The sequence below is a fragment of the Glycine soja genome, chromosome 17 (assembly GCF_004193775.1).
Source record: "Glycine soja cultivar W05 chromosome 17, ASM419377v2, whole genome shotgun sequence".
Classification (NCBI taxonomy): Eukaryota; Viridiplantae; Streptophyta; class Magnoliopsida; order Fabales; family Fabaceae; genus Glycine; species Glycine soja.
This window is the reverse complement of record NC_041018.1, coordinates 25,967,513-25,982,247: the sequence shown is the minus strand read 5'-3', so window position 1 is coordinate 25,982,247 and position 14,735 is coordinate 25,967,513. Positions and strand designations below refer to the sequence as shown.

The following is a 14,735-nucleotide window of genomic DNA, read 5'->3' as shown; positions in this document are numbered from 1 at the left end:
GTAAGTACGAATGTGTTCATGTTCCTAAATTGAATTTCTTTGTTGTTCCCTGATTTGTTATAGCTTTCATTCATATGTGGCTGGTGTTTGCAACATGCTTATGAATTTGCTGACATTGTGAGTTTGTGTTTGTTTAAACCCTACATATACTAAGTTTTAATTAGAAATCCCTTTTTAGAAATCCCTTTTTAAAATCTCAGCCTGTTTGGGGAATAGTACTTTGTATTTAAAATGTAAGATTCAATTTATGAGAAATTTTTTTTAACTCAGTTTGTAAGGCTTTGCCCATGAGGAAGCCCTTCCAGAAATTCTCAAAGGCCTAGGGTGAACCCAGACCCAATAGGGGGTTTGGAAATAGTTTTCAACCAGCAATGGACGTTTTTTGGTTAGAACCTCACTACTAGCTGCATCATTGCCCCAAGCGCAAAGATGGTTTGTAAGAGACTATGTTTCCCCACTTTATGAGATGAGAACTTCAGCCAACCAGCCACCACAAGCTGAACTCATCAGGATTATTCATGAAACAAAGAAAGCTTAATAACAATGCCTAAGGAGGAGCATTACAAAGCACCCATCTTGGTCCTGTTAGGGATAAACATGTCGTTGAAGTACATTCAACATCTGGTTATAAAGGACTTTTACCATGGCATACTACAGTGACTAACACTGTATTCAGAATCATTTTCATCCCTTTTATGAACTTCCCTCTTTTTTATGAACTGCCCTCTTTTTTAGTCTTTGTTTCCCACCTCTTAAACATCTGCATTTTCCCATTTAGGTTTCTTGTTTTTTTGAGGAATGGCGGAAATTATGTTTTATATGGACAAGACTGTTGGTTGGAATTGGAATGAGAATCAACATGGTGCTCATACTTTTGTTTTCAAATAAATAAAAGTGGGCATGCTACTAATATTTAATTTATTATGGTGCTTTTATTATAAAGTTACACCTTGTTAGGAAACCAAAAATTAGAACAGAAATAAGGGCTTTATTGTATCCAAGAACAAGCTCGATGAACAAATACATTAAAGGAATCAGTCTTAAACATATATTTTTTAATTAATGAGTGTACACTAGCCTTAAGCATCTATAGTTTTGAAACAAAATAAGGAAGTATAATGCTTTTCCCTTTAATGACAAAATTAGTAGAAAATAATACAGTGGTGAACACACAAATAAACAGAGTGATTGAAAGAATCCAACATTGGAACTAGATTTTTTTTATTAAATAATAATATGAATTATTGAAGTAACGAATGCTAACATCACATTAATATACTTTGTTAGAGAAAAATGAAAGGAAGTCCACTAAATTTTCATTTCTTATTTGTTTTCATTTATTGTTTAGTAGAACTTATGTGAGGTCCATCTAATAGTAAAAATATTTGTTAATAAAATAGTGTGAGAAAGTATAAATTTAGCATTTATTCTAGAGTTAGACAAATTTCTCAGCACCATGAACATTTTCCTGACTAAATCAGAAGTCACTGACTATTTCATAATTTTAACAAACAAGGACTTTGATTGAAAAATTTATAGTCAACAACACAACCCAAAGTAACCATAACTAGTAAGAGTAGACATTTGTATACCAAACTAGAAATTTCCAACAACTAGTATTAATGTTAGAGTAATTGAACAAAAGCAACGAAATAATAATAGAATTGAAGGTGAACACGTTTTCTGTCTCTCCTATCACTAAATTGAAAGTTCAAACAAGGCTTAACTCTTGTCAAGCTTTACAAAGTTGTAGTTCTAGTCGCTAATCTTAGTACAGAAAAATTAGTAGACGCTCATGATTTTCTTATTCCTATAATCTATACATAAACATATCAGTGATATTTTTATGTGTAATTTTCTAGTGTTGTTCTGCTTCCAAATTTAAGTTATTTGATAAAAAAGACGGAAGGATCAGGTCATTGGCCGAAAATTCGATGCTTCCGGGGCTTAGCAACAAGTCCATTGGAAAAGGTTCTTGGCTTGCAGATGTTGGTGACTTTGTGAAAATGAAGTGAGTTTGTGAAACTTGCTAAGTTAGAATAATTAGTCACTGCCTAATAGGGGTAGGAGTTGTTACATTGCTGGTGTTGGTGTTGTTATTTATAGAAGTTTTGTTCATGCTATAGCTTGAGTTTCCTCGTCCTAAAGGTACATCATGGATATGTTTCCCTTCATAAGTTGTAATGACAACTTTCATATATGTGCAGCTCTCTCAACATGTTTTATCACTGGACAACCCGTGGCTATGAATTTGTAGTAACTCCTGCAAAAATAATATTTGGAAAATTCATGGCCTTAAGTGGTTGGTAATAATATAAATTGTAACAGTTAAAACCATACGACTAATCAATTCTATTAAGAGTGGTTTTTGAAATAAATGAATAATATAAATGTTTTTTTATACTATCATCCAATTACAAATCATGTTGAGTTTGTCGATTTTTTAATAACTAACTTAAAAGTCCACAAACATGATTTTTGATTGATTCACAATCAATTTTTTTTACACTGGTCCAATAGTACATCACAGTTAAACTCTTCTATTAAAATCTAAAAGATGGAAATACCTTGGGTTTGGGTTTCCTTTAACTACTTTTTGTCCATATTTCCTCCACCTATATCCATCATCAACTAGAAAAGTCAATTTCACTCGTGGTTTGAACTACAAGTCTAGGTTCCTTAACAATTCTACTCCCAGCACAAGGAAAGGAATGACCATCATTTTCATTCTCCCCTTACATGAAATAATGAGAATTATAATTATAATTAGTCACACAATAATGAAGTTCACCAAGTAGTTTCATTTTAACAATACAAATCAGGTTATTAGAGTGATATAGTGCCATTTGTTGATCATCTTTTGGCCATATTTCCAAGGTCATCATCACCCGGCCCCCTCTAGAATAACAAGTATATGATGTTTTCTCAACATCTTCCTCTCCCACACATTGATCAGAAATCCCAGAGTTGGTGCAGGTCGAAGAAGTTTGATGAATTCATTGAGAACCATATTTTCTACCATGTGGGTTTGGATGATTGTGGCTTCCCTTGCATACTATTTTAGTGATATGTCCCTCCAAAGACCTCTCAACTTTCTTGTTTGTTGGACAACTTGGGTGCATGAAGTTGTAATCACATGGTAGATTTTCATTTCCTTTTACTTGTTTCTCTCCATACTTCCTCCAATTGTAACCATCTTCTGATCTCTTTTTTTCCCTATTAGACTTAGGAGCATAAGTGGAGTTAAAATGAACAGAACCAGGAGCATAATTGCTTTGTATTTCAGGTTTGATTGAGGCTAATACTACTGAGAAGACTTGAGTGCATGAATATTCAGGTTTTGTTTCGGTCCTCTCAGATGAGAAATCTGTTTGGTTTACAACTTCATTAGATATCATTGTGTTTTGTTTCTTTAGTGGTTGTTGTTGTTCAAGTGGAACAAAAATTACAAATAGATAAATTAAGTGCCAAGATTAGCATATTCCATTCCAAAACATCAATAAGTCACGACTTGTTTATTGTGACTATGTAGTTTGATAACCATTACAAGGAAGTTAACGAATTTTGAAGATTGAAAACCTGTTGGAAACTTACTAATAAATTCTTGTGTTTGTTAAGTAAGTTTAATGCCATTTAATATTGAGCATGTCTAGTTCAAAAACATTTTATTAAGCACACAACAATGAGCTACAAATTTTTTATCAATTGGCGCAAAATAAGAGATATCTTTTATTTTCCAAAGCAGTAAAGAATTTCTGAAAGCATGCATGAAATACTTTTAAGTTTGGTTTTATCAACTTACAATTCAACAGTCAAGTTTTGAATTGTTCAAACATGCTTGTGCCGACCAATTGTGGATAAATAAATTAATGTAAAGAAGGAATAGAAAATGACACAATTAACAAATAGTAGATGGCTATAAAACAAACTAGTCCAAGCAATTCAACATACACAGATTGAACAGGAAACGGTCTCGTACCCCTTAATGTTCAAGTAAATAAATACACCCTGAAAATAGGTGCTTTAACTTAAATTTACTTTGTCATTCGACTTTGGTTATGCTTGAATGGGAACTATTTAGTGTTACTAGGTAGGTTATGTTCATTATCATCACTAACTAGCTTTAATATTGGCACACATGCAATACATGTGTCAGGTTAACAACATCATTCTTTTTTTATTAGCAAAAGGAACATGAATTTTCTAGCTTGATTGTTTGGTTTCTTAATTTTCATATTATATTTAAGGGTGAAAAAAGGAGCATTATACTCTTACTTCTTAGGTGCAGTACATAAAGAAGTTTAGAGTATGGAGGCTTGATTTCTAGCTTTGTCTTGCCTTAATTCCTAGCTTGCATTTTAATCCTTTGTCTTGCCTTAATTTCTAGCTCTGTTGAGTTTTATTTTAATCCTTTGTCTTGCCTTAATTTCTAGCTTGTATTTTTTTTAAGGTTATAGCTTGTTATTTGTGTGTCATGTTAGGCTATTTTGTTTTACTTTTAGTTGTGGTTGTCATGTTGTATCGTACTATTACTATCATGTGTTTTGGGTTCTCTCTCTATGTTTGCTTAAGTTTGTCTTTATGATTATCCTTTTCCTTATTGTTCCATCAATATTCATTTTTTAATATTTTATATCATTTATTTACTAATGAAATAAAGTATATAAATTCTATAATTAGGATTAGTAGTTGATAATAATGAAGAGTAAGTATGCATTAAAGAAAAAGAATTCAACTGGTGTTTAGCTTTGAAATGAAGTGATTTCTTGAAATAATGTTGGAGATGATTGAACATTAAGTTATCTTAGTTCATTTTACCTAACTCAACCCCATAAAACCAACTTGTAAGGTGAGGATTGGCCAAAAGCTATGACAACAACTTCATGCTAACAAACCAACAACTGTCATAACTAACTAACTAACTCTACTTAACAAAGTAAAAACAAAATACATCAATTCTACTCTTCTACTCTAAGAATAAGGGATTAGATTCAATTTATATTTTTCTCATTAAAGAAATATTACACATCAAGGCTCATCTTTTATGATATTTTTGAACTAGTTGTCTTCTTTGGTTTTGGCAGATCCCACTGAACTTTGAAGTAAACGATGAATCTCGATTTCACCTCTGCCACACTGCGACCTTGAAGGTATAAACCCTACTTTGTCGCCAAGTAAAATGCTTTCATTTTACCACTGTATAGTCTATATGTTTATGTTTTTTGACAGATTACATTTCCAGTTGAGGAATATACCATTTTTCACTATACGTAGGTGCTTGTGTTTATTGTTGAATGATGTTTTGTTTGTCTTTGAAGTATGAACAAATACGTTTGATGCAAGAAAACATACTATAGCTTTAAAAGTACCCCAAAACATACTATAGCTCTAAAATAACCCTAATAATGGTGGCTGTGTTTGGAAGTTGAAGATTAACTATTTATGTTAGACCCAAAAAAATATACTATAGCTTTAAAAGTACGCAACCACTTGGATCATAAGTGTATATAAATCCAAAGCAAACATGTACTAAAAGACACTGACATCTTTCCAGAAGAAAATTTTGATTCCATACATATAAGGATGCTTCATTATGCTAAACTTCTCTGGCTTGCCTCAGCTTAAAACATTTTTCTTGTCAGCCCACCACTTTTTTGAAAATGAACACTGTTAATAAAGTTTTGTTTTGTTTCTCTTGTTAATTTCAAATTATGGTCATTGTTTCATAGGAGGCCATAAGAAGTGGCAAGTAGCCTCTGGCCATCGTGGGGCATTTCAAATTCATAGCAGTATAGTCATAGTGAATAGAAAAAAAAAATCAGCAGCTTATAGGGAAAGACCAACCACGAGTCGCCAATGCAAAGAATACAAACGCAAATATGCAAGCATGAGCTTGTACATATACAAGGCAAAATGATGTTATACTATGGATCGTGTATATTTTTGCTTCTTGAGTGTGGTGTTCATGAGCCTTGAATGATGCTATACTATACATATTGTTTTTAGATTGGTCTGAAGGTTATCATTTAATTTGGAATTGCATCACTACCCCTAGGTAGGTACATATAGGGCATTAAAGTCAATGTTTGTGAGTTATACATATAGTAGTATTGATAGTAATGTTAATTAGTTGTATCCACTATTGGTATAAATAATTAATGCCAGCTTGTAATGGGCCTTTTATGCAGAAGGGAAAATAGAAGGTCCACGAAATTATGCCTTATGATTTAAAGACTTCACAGCTGTCATTTCAGTGTGATTTTAGGAAATTTAACCAGGTACATTTTGAACTCAATGTTGAATTCATAGACATCGGTCCCAAGCATTTGGCATATGTAATATGACTGATATTTAAGTCAGTAAATTTATTAGATTATGATGCAATTGGTCCTATTAATTGCAAAATCCTTCAATATATATAGTGTTCAATACTATATTGATGATATTGTGGTGCAAATCACTCTCAAGATATTGGCCAACATTATTTACAATTATTTCCTCATTCATTATTGGGAAGTGACTTGAAATCCAATTTTATTTTGAATTTTGGTACAAAGCAACTAGTTCATTCATAGTTTTGCACTACTTTGGATGTTTTCAATGTTCATGTAGTTCTAGATACTTTATTTGTTTATGCTATAAATAGGGCTTTGTTTTGATTGACATGTTAGGATGTGCATACAACTCATAGTTAAGAGGTTGTGACTGAAAATGTTACTAATAAGACCATTAATACCTTGTCAGTTCCAACCTTAGTGTTAAGGTGTTCATTTTAAATGGGAAAATGATCAAAGGCTTTGTAAAGAAATGGGTTAATGATGGATTTCTATAAGCCAACTTGTAAGGGACAAAGAGTACTACTACTACTACTACTACTACTATTAGTTGTTAAGGGTTGTGAATCATTGTAATTGTTAGAAAAGTATTGGTTGGCTAAGGTAGTTTTCTTTGTCATTGGATAAATGTTTTCTAAAAAAAATTGGGGTGTTGTGTTCATTAGTTTTTAGGATATGATGATCAAAGGTTCTTGTTTCAGGTAGGGAAGAGACCCAAGTGTGAGACAAAGCTCTTTGAGCTATATGTTAGTTGATGAATACGACTAAATTTTGTGTATAAAACCTGTGTAAATTGTATCAAACCCCTCCAATTTATGGTTATTTTGTAGTGTTGTAATTACTTTTGGGTAAAGATAGGTAATAAATACTTAGTACTTCCATTTTGTGTGTTTAATAATCATTTTCTCTCAATTTCAGGTTAATTAGGCGAGTTTGTGAAGTGCTAATTTTCACCCTCTCGCTAAGCCAATCTGTTGGCTTAGCGAGCCATCTACTGAGCGCAACATTCCTCGGCTAAGCGAGAGGAAGAATCTGGAAGAAGGATGAGCTGTGCATGTTCACTGAGCGAAGGGCCATCCCACTAAGCGCACAGCTTCAGTCCACTCGCTGAGCAAGAAAAGCCCGCGCTAAGCCAAAATTCACTAATGCGCGCTAAGCGGTTCAGAATTGCGCTAAGCGCACGAGCACAAACAAAGCCACTATTTAAGCCTGAAATCAAATTTTGGAAGGGAGTTTGGCCTTTTCTTGAAGCTTCTGCATGTCTAGAGAGTTCTAGAGAGAGAAAGGTCCAAGTTCTAGAGAGTTTGAGAGATTTTGTTGTGTGAAGATCTGCAGAGACCAGAGCTTGAAGAGGAAGCCGTCCTGAGAGCTTGAGATGAGTTTGTGAGTGATTGTGAGGACCTAGAGGTGGAGGAGACATCCCCACTATTTGTATTTCTGCAATCTGTCATCTTTCTCTTCTCTTTGTTGTAAAGGAAGCTTCCCAGTTATGGAAAGCTAAATCCTTTGTTGGATCTTCCATGTAGGTACTTGATGTAAATATCTTTTTATCTATCTAATGATGTTTTGTGTGTTCCCCGTGCTATCAGTATTTCATTCTAGTATGCTTTCACCTTGATCACGTACATGCATGCTTTGTTAGGGTCATTCAACAGTGGAAACTGGTCTGATTCTTAGAACTTGATAGGATAGGGCTAGTTTGTCGTACTATCACGAGGGATCGGGGTACGATAACCTAGTTGTTGTATGTTTGTCTTAATGCGGTCTTGGCTGAGTTTAGTCCAACAAGAGGAATCTACGGACGATGCTTGATCAGGATTAGGCTAGACTATCACGAGGAATCGGGGTTTAGCATTTCAGGAGACACCATAGAACGCATAAGCATTGTTAAGTAGAGAATATCCTTTTAACATTAGGCACCTATTAGGAAGACCAACGTGTCGTCTATTTGTCTTTACATATCATTACTCATGTAATTTTCCTTTTAATAGTTAGGTTACACACCTGTTCATAGTAAACATATCTCTTTTCACACTAGAAACCTATTCATTGAAATAGCTATACCAAGTAACACAAGTTCCCCGAGAGTTTGATACTCGGTTCTTACCGTTTTATACTACTTGTGCGATCCGGTGCACTTGTCGGAAGCGAACACAATACAATTGGTTTTGTAGAATATCCTATAGATAGCCTAATATTCCTGCATATGTTGAAAACCAATTTAATTAAAGAAGTCCAAAAATGATGTTCTTGACAACCAATAACACTTGAAAATTGAAACTCCTAAGTAGTTTACCTACTGTCTACATTTGTTCAACACACATAGTTAGTTGATATTTGATAATAACCATTTAAAATTAACTAAAGTGAATGTATGATATATAACTACCAAAACTGATTTCATATTAATAATAACTACACATTATACAAAATTAACACATAAATTGTCAACCCCTTTTTGAATCAGTCCACTAGAAACATAACTCATGTCACTGTAGAAATTTACTAAAGTCACAACACATGCCAGTGTACAACACAAGTCCACTAAAATCATTTTCTTCTTTGACCACCAACATTCATTACAGAAGCAGGCTTGAACTCATTGATCATCCAATGAGTTTTCACTCCTTTGAATTTTTATTGGTTGAAATTGACTAAAAAACACAAAAATGTTCAAGGTCCTACATCTTATTTAATAAATCTTTCTAAAAACAATTATCTAATAAAGTGTGATCCTGACACTCTTCTAAAAATTATATATGTTGTGTATGTGTTATGTGTTGTGTGTCTGTAAGAATATGTGCTGTTTAGTTATATATTTTCACTAATAATGATAAATTGATAATGCAATGTTATTTTTAACTTCAGCTACTCTTAGCAGTGTGTTTGTGCAATAAAAATTTCTTAGCAAAATTGTCATCTTCTTCTAATCTCTGCACTTGCTTCGTGGCCTGTCACCCCTTAGTATTGCGGAAGGTGCACCTACAATAGCTTCTGCAACATGTAAGAATTCAATCCATTGTTAACTAATTCTTGTCTTTACTGACAAATTTTTAAAAATTACATATTCCTTTACCTGGGATATTTTGCACTAAGGATGTCTTTTTTTCCATATTTTCTCCAGCTGTAACAATCTTCAAGGGGACCTTCAATGCCGTTGTCGATCTTCACTCTAATCTGTTCAGCCCATTTCGGCATGATCTTTCTTAAACAAAATTAAATTGCCACCATTGTTAGTATACATACATATAACTGAATACTGATTTAGTTATTGCTTGATAATAAGTTGACTTCTGCGTGCTACTAACAACCTCTTAGTAAAGTTTACTTTTTCTTTGAATTGTGTTTAAATTGCTGATGATCTTGAGCGCCTTCCCTCAATGGTGAGGAAATTTGTACAAGTTGGTTGTTGCATGGACATTGGTTCATTCCATCTTAGAAGAAGTAAATCATTGTCATATGAGGACAATATCCTCTACAGTAGTGAGTCCCTAGTGTCAACAAAGAAGGGTGAACTCAAGTCTTCCTTCAACTTTCTTGCTATCTCCAACCCCTGAATTAGATCACTCATGACTGCATTCTGCTCCACAGTCCTGTCACTTTCCATTCATACTATCTTATTGTGCCAAAGAGCAATCACACTTATTTCTTTCTAAAACAACCTGCTTCTTAGTAGGTAGATGGATATAAATGGTATAATATAGTGGAAGGAGGTGAAACAAGGTTTCAGTTTAAGTTCTTTTGGGCAAAAGGCTAGTGAGAACAATGTTTATGCTGAATGAAGTAAATGACGGATTTCTATTTAATGGTTAATGCGTCTAGCTATCTTTGGAGATTAATTTTAAGTTGCAAATAAGTCAAAGTTTGACTGAAACTAATACTGGTATTTTGTAAGTAAGGTAGAATGGAATGTTGACCAAGACCAGCCCATGTAAGTGTGATGGTGATAAATGCTTTTTATTTTTGCTTATATCAACCTTTTATTGTTCTATATATAGAAAGTAAATATTGTTACTTGTTGCATTAATTAATTGGAGAATCTATGATTGTGCTGATCCAGCCATCAATTATTTATTCTAATAATTTGATGTAATTAAAACTCTAAAAGAAATTAACTCCATAACGTGTTAGTAAATGCCACTCTCCAATAAAACTCTAACAGGTTATACATGCCAAATAATAGAAGAAAAATGATTTGACAAAAAAGGATTTTATTTTTCATGAAGTAGAGCAGTAGTAGGTGAGTGCAGTGGTTGGATGACAATTGACAGCTACCTTCGAAACCTTCACCTTCTACTACTATGTTCTATCCATAAAGACACAAGTATACATACATAGTAGCTAATACCAATTTTTTGGATAAATTACAGAGAAAAAAATGACTTAAATTTGAAGACAATAAGTCTAAACCATATTTTAGTAAGTAAATGTAATCATCCAAATATTAAACTTCATGCATATCAATTTGTCCTGTAAGGATTGTTTAGAGCCAAAGCTATTATTATTGATATGTAGAAGAAAATCCATGGTCTGCATAGAAATTGTAAAAATAGTGAATTTTTTTAACTTGAAATAAAAGATTCCCAAAGATTAAAGCCTCATGGATTTGCATTGAATAACGATGGTCTGGTGCCAAAGTTTGAGGATATAAGAGGAAATTGGTATTAAAATGGAAGAAATGATACAAATAAAACAAAATGAAATATAGGAAGCACATGAGTTAAAATTTAAAAATTATGGTTTTGTTAGTATAACAACCCTAAGAAAAAAACAAATGAAGGGTCCATGATTCAAAACATAGGTTGAAGATAAAGGGAAATATTGTCTTTCTCATGCAAAGACCCTACATTTTGTCATTGTAGGCTTCGTAGGTTTTGTTTGTAGTAAATAAATTTCGTATACCTCAAGGCTCAAACTTATTTGGAATGTAGCCTAAGTGAAACATTCTAAAACAAAACTTTTAAAATGGTTTTTCAAGTTTAACAAGCTCACAAAGGGGATTATATCAACATGTAATGCGGTAAAGCTGTTATCCAAAGTGGCCACAAATCAGGTTGGTTAATAAAGCCAATTTGTTTAGGCAAATCAGGTTGTTAATAAAGCCGGTTTGTTAATAAAGGCAGTTTGTTATGGGTAGTGTTTACCTATAATTCTAATAGTGATTTAGAGCCAAACCCTAAGTTGATGTTTAGGCAAATCAAGTTGGTTAATAAAAAGGAGTTTGTTAGGCTCAGTGTTTACCTATAATTCTCCTTTATTAAATGAAATAGGAAGCTCTCCAACTATTGGCCAACTCAGTGCACTAGAAACCCCATATGTGATCAAGTATGCAAAAAGCCATAACAAGCCAACAACCACCATAACAAGCCTTTCAACTTTTGTTTTGTAAATTACAGTGTAGTTTACAAAAGAAAAGGTGAAACGGAATATATTGAGCTGGTAGAGGAGGAACAGGCACGGATTGGTGCTGATTCTTCTAGTGGGACCTCCAATAAATCTGAGAATTATAAGGAGGAAGCACGAAATGCAACACAGGAGCATAAACCAAAGAGGGTGGAGAGTGTCAATGCTGATGCAGAAGCCTTTGGTGATCACTGGAAAATTCATATTGCTCTATGCATTCTGAAGCTGCACCACTAAAACATACGAAGAAAAGAGATACACGCCATCAAAGTGTGTCATTGGACAATAAGACAGGAGATTCAACTGTACTGAAGATAGGAAATTCGGCTAAAGTTGTGATAAAACAAGACATGAAGGGAAGAAGGCATAAATATGGGTTTAACAACAACAAACGTGAGAAGGCAGAGAAGAAAACGGTGGTGGATGATGAAACTGGCGACAAACATCAGCTGCATGAAGTCCTAAGGATGCCATGCACATGTGTATTTATGAAAATATAGTATTTATATTCCATCAAGCATACATTGACTGTTGATTACATGTAATAGACTTTTTATAACATGGTTGCCCCAAATCACAAATAAAAGGCAGAACTACCAATGTTTCGGAGTCCTTTGGTTAATTTGTCTTGTCTCCTTCTGTGGTGGGGTTTTGTTGGGTTTTATGTTTTTGGAAGGTGGCACCTTGGGTGTCTTGTATCTGATCTCCTAAGTACCTCTGGTCCAGTTATGTTTTATTAATAATATTATACTTTTGCCTTCCAAAAAAAACTTATGACTGATCCTTTTTTGATTAATCCTATTTTGTATGTTGTTGTATGTTATTGTATAAAAGATCATGGGTTCTCCACCTGCCTCCACTCCTCCTCCTCCTCCTCCTCCTCCTTCGCCTCCTCCTCCTCCTCCTCCTCCTTCGGACGCATCGACTTTGCTGTCTGCCGTGAAGCGGACACGCAAAGCCTCACGTTTACGATCGTTGTCCACTAGACCACCTGGTGCTGAGAGACCAGTGGTGCATGTTGATCCTGCTACTGGGAAGGCCGACGGTTCACACAGGAAGAAATTAAGAACATATTTGGGGATTGTGGTGCGTGATAAGGTGGACGTCACCTACGAGAACTGGAAGGAGGTCCCTACTGCTCAGAAGGACCTGATTTGGGAGCATATTCAGGTATTTTTGTTTTCTTATTTGATTTTGTTCAATTAATAGCCAAAAAATACATTATTGTAACAAATAAACTTTATTTGATGTTGTCAGGCGGAATTTGATATCCCAGAGGCTTCTGACAGTAGGACGAAAAAGAAGTTACTGCAGACCGTGGGGGAGAGATAGAGGCAGTTTAAATCAGACCTCACGAGGAAATGGGCCCTTGCAGCCGATCAGGACGGTGTCGAGGACACTGTCTGTGAGAAATACGGCATCAGCAAGGAAAAGTGGGCCCACTTTTGCCAGACTCGCAGAGACCCTTCTTGGGAGGTATGTTCCTTGCCATTTAAGTTGTTTTTCATATTAAACATGATGTTGTTATACTTCATTCTACCCATTTCAAACATTAATGTTTAATTTTTTCAGGATGTGCGCAAGAAGGCACAGGCCATCCAGAAGCAGAATACTGCCCCCCAAGTTTTGTCACGTGGGGGTTATGATTATTTGGAGTAGAAGCTCCTGGCTGAGAAGACAAAGAAGAAGCTGGAGGAAGCTGCACAGTCAGGATGCATTGATGGCGTCATCGAACCTCCATCCCCTATCAGACGCCACGTGAAGTGGAAGATGGCCCGCACGAAGAAGACAGGGGAGATGACAACTGAGGCTGCAAAGGAAATCGCTGAGAAGATTGTAAGTCATTTTCAACTAACCATTACAATTATGTTTCAATATTTTGAGAATGCCATGTACCACGGTGTGTTTTCTGTGCAGGATTTTGTTTGAGGAGCAGGCCACACAGGGATCGTTCGTCCCCCATGGACGTCAGGATGTTCTCGCCGCTGCTATTGGACGTCCAGAGCACCCTGGACGTGTCCGTGCTGCTGGAGCCGGTGTCACCATCAAGCAATACTTTGGATCGGCTCCACGGACGTCCCGCAGCGCTTCCTCCCTGCCTCCTGACGAATTACAGCAGCTGACCCAGCAGATCAGGGACCAGCTAGAGGAGTCCATCACAGAGAAAGTGACGAGGCAGGTCATGGCATCCTTCAGCCAGCTTCAGTCGCAGATGCAATCTCAGGGACTTGCAGTGCCTCCTGAGCCTCTGGTTGGTCCCTCCGGTCCTCGAGTGAGCACAAAGGGGAGTTATGTTGATCCCTGAGGAAACGATCCTGAGACGGGTGACTCTGACAGGTACGACTTGTACATAGAAGCAGATCCTGCCTGCCTGGTTGCCATGGGGAGAGTTTATGAGGGATCCACTGTTGTTCATAATACTCCTTTGTTGTCTGGCCAAGTAAAGGTGAGTGTGAAGGAGGTTACAGATGCAGATGCTCCAGTTCCTATACCCATTTATGAGGTTTCCTTAGTGGGACAGACACTTCACACCTTCCTTGCTTGGCCGACACATCTGGTCAAGTCTTTATCACAATAGGTACTTATTATCCTTACTATATGTTTCTTCTTTTTAAATTAATTCATTAAGCGTGCCTCAAATTAGGCTATTTAACTTTGTTTCATGAACAGGTAGCTGTGTCTTCGGCAAAACCACCTCCGAAGCCCGATCCGGAGGTCTATGATCCGCTTTATCTAATGACATTGACCATCCCAGTGCTTTTCTTGAGGCCTTATCAGGTTAGATGGGATGCCACCGTGTTCGGGGTCTTTAATCCAGATTTCCCCCTCTACATAAAGCACGAAGACCTCTCCGAAATCGCACACGGTGGTCAATGTCTTAGCATATCAGTGTTACAGTTGTGGATTCTGTAAGTCTTTATATAAAAGGCTTTTAATTACCTAAGTTATGGCTTTCAATTCATAAATATTTAACTTTGACTTAACATAAACAAGCAT

The 14,735-nt window shown here is 35.5% G+C and overlaps 1 non-coding gene and 2 pseudogenes across 1 annotated transcript; all 3 read right to left on the bottom strand.

The window, feature by feature from the left end:
- Positions 1-277: 277 nt before the first annotated feature.
- LOC114394324 lies at positions 278-431 on the bottom strand. The gene has a single exon (XR_003662727.1). It is a non-coding gene; the product is annotated as a U4 spliceosomal RNA (small nuclear RNA).
- Positions 432-1,858: 1,427 nt separating this feature from the next.
- Positions 1,859-3,398, bottom strand: LOC114391599 (annotated as a pseudogene).
- Positions 3,399-9,199: 5,801 nt separating this feature from the next.
- Positions 9,200-9,942, bottom strand: LOC114391598 (annotated as a pseudogene).
- Positions 9,943-14,735: the final 4,793 nt, after the last annotated feature.